This window comes from Manis javanica, chromosome 8 (assembly GCF_040802235.1).
Source record: "Manis javanica isolate MJ-LG chromosome 8, MJ_LKY, whole genome shotgun sequence".
In the NCBI taxonomy this organism is placed as follows: Eukaryota; Metazoa; Chordata; class Mammalia; order Pholidota; family Manidae; genus Manis; species Manis javanica.
The window spans coordinates 67,131,916-67,137,915 of record NC_133163.1 but is presented as its reverse complement, the minus strand read 5'-3'; the positions used below and the strand labels follow the sequence as shown (position 1 = coordinate 67,137,915).

Genomic DNA, 6,000 nt, shown 5'->3' with positions numbered 1-6,000 from the left:
TAAGCAACAATTGCACAGCAAGCCAGAATACCTCAGTTTTTTTCAGTTCTGTTACCACCCAGCTATGTATACACTTGGTGGCCAAATAATTTTAACCCTTCTAATTTAACTAATCTTAATCAATCCTAATCTTAACTTTTCCATCTGTAAAATTATGGTGATCACTCTGACAGACATTTAGTTAGTTGAAAGGCTTGTAAGATTCTCAGAGACACCTGGGAATTGGACCCTTGCTCCAATTTTGCAGCTCTAAGGTCAGAAAAGGTCCTAGACCAGACTGTGATGGCCTGGGGAGAATGAATATGTTAAAAGATGGTATGGTGTTCACTTTGGCAGCACATATATTAAAATTGGAACAATACAGAGAAAATTAGCATGGCATCCTGTGCAAGGATGCCATGAAGTATTCCACAGTTATTAAACCAGGGGAAAAAAGAGGATGTGTTGATATTTGTGTATGCTGTATTATACCAGTCTCCATGGTCACACTGTATAACACCAAGAAGGATGATCTGATCATGAAGATCCAGCAGGGCTTGGGTTGGGGTGGGCTGGGTGTGGTTCTGCCCCTTGCTCTAGGGATGCTCCCTGCAGATCCCACTGGGATCCTTACTCAGACTCACTCATACCCAATGATGCTAAAGCCCTCTTTGGGAGACCCAGAGGCATACATGCCATGTCTGTCATCGAAGAACATTGTTGATCTCTCCAGTGTATCCTGATTGCATCTTTTCCCATTAGTGTTCCTTAGACAGATACACCTTGACTCATTTGCCTGGGAGCATCTGTGTGGGGCCTCTATGCCAGGCAGCACCTGCTGTTCAAACTTGTCATGTAGGTTCAAATGTGCTTAGAAAAAATAAAAAGTATTTCACATGATATGGTGATTATCACCAACTGCTTAGAGTTGAGGGTTTTGGACTCTAATATCTTTTCTATAAGAAATAGATACAATATGGTAATTGCGATGGGCTCAAATTCTGCTGCTTATAGGCTTTGTGTCTTTGGAGAAGTCACAGCCCCTCAGAATCTTCTTCATCTGAAAAGTGGATTCAGTAATAGTAGTATCTACCTCCTAAGGTAGTTGTGAGGGCAAAAGATAACTCAAAAAGTACCCAGTGCTGTGCCAGCACACTGAAGGTACTAATAATAAATTTTAAAGTGCTTTATCAAAATATTTTATGATGAAAATAATAGAAAATGGAATGTGAACTGACTTAAGTAATAATGGGAATTCATTGGCACCTGTAACTGAGAAGTCCCAGGAACTGTAGGCATCAGGCATTGTTCATGGACTGGCCTGCCCAGCTTTCTGCAGCTCTCCTGGCTTCGCCCTACTCCTGAGAGTCACCTCTCCCTCAGGCTGGCTTCTGCCACAGTTGCAAGATGCCTGCCAGCAGCTCCCAGGGCAACACACTTTCTCCATCACACCCAGGGAAGTGAGAACATGACTTCTCACAGTGCAGCCTTGGAGATCCTTGAACTAGCCGTCATGGCCAGGGGAACACCACGCACCGGTGTGTGGAACTGGGGAGACTGAATGGAGAGGTGTTGCACAGCAGGAAGAGGCGAAATGAATGTCACAGAGACAACCACAATGTCCACTGTAGTAACACAGTAAATTCTCGTAGGTAACAATGCATTCCAAGGTTTGGGGTTTGTTTTTTTTTTTTTTTAAGGAAATAAGATACCCACGAAGAAATGTTGAATTCTGAGATTTCCTGGACTTTAATAAGCCCAGTGGCAGAGCATAGGAGTGGGGAAGGAGCTAGCAGGGACTCTGACCTGCCCAACAGGAATCCCACGTTGGAGCCCTGCTCTGGAGGGAAGTCTGCTGTCCCCAGAGCACCTGGGTGGTTGAGCGCCACCATCTTCAAGGCTGCTCTGCAGTCCCCAGTGCAGGGGAAGTTTTCAATGATGGAAGCTCCTCTCCTTCCTTTTCCACAGGAAATCCACAAACACATTTGGAAAGGCAAGAACACTGACACCCATGTGGTCTCTACTGAGAAAGTAACAGCTCCAGGACAAACCTCTTAAAATGACTTCCTTTTGCCTAATTCAAGCGTTTGATTGGGTCTGGGGGCACAATTGAGTGTAAGGAATTGAAATCCACTCAAGTTACTTAAGCAAAAAACGACCTTTTTGGCTGAATACCGAGTATCTCCCAGTTAGGAAGTGCTGCTGGCCCCAGAAGGGACCAGAGTCCCATTGACTGAGAAGTGAATGCCTGCTTCACTTCTCTGTGTCACAACCAGCTCTCACATGTTCTCACAGTTTGAACCTGCCCTGGGTCAGCCCTGGATTTACATATTCCTTGTTTAAGAGCCACTACTCCAGCTCTGAGTAGTTCCTATAAGTCAATTTCAAATTGCTGGGAGAAAGAGGCCACTGTTACGTCTAGGGTCAGATGTCTGTCCAGGGCTAGTCAGCCACGGCTGGGGAAGGCAGGGCAGCAGGCTGAGGAGAGGCAGGAACGGGAGGTCAGAATGACTGACATGGATATGGTAGACGTGTGCATCCTTTCCCCTTACAACAAAGTACAGTTCTACATGATTTCCTAGAAGTATCAGAGAAATGGACGCCAGGAGTGGACATGGCAGTAAGTCTAGATAACCAGTCTCTCAACATGGCCCCATATTAACTTTGTATGTACGCTTTATGCAGCACAGTTTCTGAGTTCTGCATATTTTTTACCCGCCAAATACAAAGAATTGTCCTTGTAACTCACTAGATTATAGAAAGGATAAAAAAATAATAGATGTGGAAGTACTTAAAACATTAAAATGATGTTGTTTATACTCTGCACACTATAAAGCATCTCTTTTGAATTCTAACCCAATCGCCTCTGTTTCTACAGAAATACGAGTTCAAGAATCATTTGTTCAAACAGCCACTTGGGATTCATTCTTCTACGTGGACACAGATCTTCTAACATATAACTCTATAGTGGAATGTATCACAAGGTATGTGGTTACACAGCACACACAGGGTAGAAAGGAGAGAGGAAAGCTACAAGGATTACAGACAGGGGGAAAACTAAAAACAAACAGAAACTAACCGCAATGTAAAAACAAGAAAGAAATCTCACCCCCAAGAAAACAAAAACAGATAAAGTAATAACCGTGCGCGATGATACGTAGTCCTTGTACACTAAGGGGGAAAAGAATGGAAATAGACTGCAAATGAGGTATTTGAATTAGATATAAGGGAAATTCCTGAGAATGAGGGGGCTACTAACAAAAGTATTTGGTTACTCCTTCCATGCGGCGATCACCCTCGCTTCCCTGGCGTCCCCCGCCGCGCTGCCCTGTAGGGACTCAGTTGGTATTGTTGATGACATAAACGTTCAGAGATGGAGAAGACAGCCAGAACAGTAGACATCCTTGTCCTTTCTCTGGGTATAAAACTTACTTTGATCTAGATTCAGCAAACGATCCACTTAAAAACAAAACTTATAAGACAATGTGAAGCCTAAGTGGCTATGATTTTAAGGAATCAATAATTCTTAGGGTATGGTAATACTAATATGGTTGTATGTTAAAAGAGAGGCCTTGGAGAAAGATCTTGAGAAATTATAAATTATAATATCTGGGATTCCTTCAAAATAATCAGGAGTAAGGGCATGGAGGCACAAAAGTGGCCACAAATTGATGATTGTTCAGGGTAGGGAATAGATTTAAAAGGTTCACTGTAATATTTTGTCCACTTTTTGCACATGTTTGAAGATTTTCATAACAGTTTTTTTTCTTTAAAGGATAAAATCTAAAATCCAAAACTCAACTCTTGGGCTTAAAGCACAAGTTAAATTAGCTTTGGTGATCATGGAACAGCTTTTATTACAATTTTAAAACTGTTGCTCTTAAATAGCTCAATCTAAAAATGGCTGAAATGTGCTTTTCTTCTGCCATCCATGAAAATGATTTTCAGTACCAATTAAATTTCCAAATAATTGTGGCTTTTCAGAGTAATATAAAGTTCAGCAAATCTCATTGCTATGTTTGTCTACTTGGCAGAGCATTTCTATTAAAGATGTTCTTTAGTGTAAAATGTTGGATAAGCAATTTAAATAAACTTCATTTTGAAATTTCTAAAGATATTGGCCAAATGTTCTCTCATGCTTTCTGCTTTCAAAGGTTGAAGAAACAGTCAAATGAAAATGCTCCTGTGTCTTCTTTAAAACTATTCTTAAAGAAAACATCCTTTACATTGCATAGAGCTGTTTCCTTATGTACCAAATCAGCAATTCTTTTTATAACTCAGTTCCAGAAAAAATTTTCTTTCCAGAGGAGTAAAGCCTTTTAATTATTATATATATATGTATGTGTGTGTGTGTGTGTGTGTGTGTGTATATTTTTTGCCCAGCTTTCCAGGAAACTCAAAGCTAAATTTGATTACTACTCTTTTTTTCAATGTGTCCCCCCTTCTCTTTCACATGGTTTGAAGTTTTTCTAATTTTTATGAAAGAATTAGTAATAACATTTGCCATTGATGCATATTTTAGAACCTTTGTAAGTTGGATGCATTTTACAATCAGCATTGTTTTTCAGAAGCGTATTTTTCCTATTTAAAGTTATATTAATAATGATGAGTCTTATATTTCATTGCAGTCTAAATTTGACAAAGTATTACAATGTCAACAATTATTGTATAATATGAAAATACTATCATAGAACAATAAAACTGGAAAAACTGGAGATGGAATTTAGCCTTATTAAATACTTCAGTTTATATATACCATATTTCAAAGAGCTCTCATGTCTTTTCAAAATTAATGTGTAAGGTATTACATATTTTCCATTCATAATTATTTATAAACATTTTGAATCCAGTTTACATCATTGGTCAAACAGAAAATGTTATGTGAGCTTCAGTTTTTTTATCAACACTGTTAATACATAATTTCCAAGAACCATATATAATTGATATCTTATTTCAGAGTCTAATGGTTCAACAAAGCTTATTGGATCAATAACTTCAAATAACCAACTACTATCACCATCATTTGACCCCTATACCACAAATCAACCACATCTCCTGGAAGAGGAGAATCAATATGTATATTACAAAAATAATTTCTAGTTGGACCCTTGAAGAAAAGAGCTTGGGATCAGCCCTAATGCCCACCTACCTTAAAAGCTAACTGAAGCACATTAGGCCTTTGCTCCATATAGGTATATTTTAGAAATTGTTTGACCTATTAAGAATATGATCAAAACTTTCTGTGTTTGTGTTTGGAATACATAATATTTTCCTATTATCTTATTATGCTAACCTATGAATTATGTGCTTCTCCTGAGGATGTACCAATTTCATAGCAGATCTCAAGGGCCACACATGCCTGGCAGATCTCACACCAACCACTCCCACTCAGGAATTCATTCCTTCTTTTTCCTTATTCTTATAGCACTTGTCATTCCGATTACCTTTTGACTTTATTCAAACCTTTCTTTGTGGCTTTATTTTGCTATTATGAGGGAAAACACAGTATAACTTGGTGTGTAAGGGCATGGGCTTTAGAGACCTAGATTTGAATCCTGGGTCTGCTCTACCTGTGTGATTTGGGACATGTCTTTCAATTAATCTGGGCACCAGTATATTTATTTATAAAATTAGGATGATATCTATCTTGCAGGTATGTTCTATAAGAACATGTATAAAGAGCTTGACACAGTGTAAGGATAACTGTTGTTATTAGCAATTTGGTTACACCTTTGCCAAGAGCCAGATGGGCAACTTTCTGGCCCCAATCTTGCAGTGAGAAAGGACAGCCATCAGCAGAAAATCCCTAGGACTGGAAGCTATGGACCATCCTTTACATTGGTGACGGCATCTCCTTGTACTCCAAAGCATTGTTGCAAGCCACTGGGAATACAGAGGAGCATATGGAGGGTGCCTGCCTTTAAGGGGCTCACCTTTTGGAGAAGAATTGCCACATATAAGAAACAATAAATAGGAGAGGAGACAGATTTCTCTTGGCAGAAGAATTCCCAATAATTTATG

The 6,000-nt window shown here is 39.4% G+C and overlaps 1 pseudogene; it reads left to right on the top strand.

Annotated features, from left to right (window-relative positions):
- The first annotated feature begins 320 nt into the window (after window positions 1-320).
- LOC118968586 (U6 spliceosomal RNA) lies at window positions 321-418 on the top strand (annotated as a pseudogene).
- Window positions 419-6,000: the final 5,582 nt, after the last annotated feature.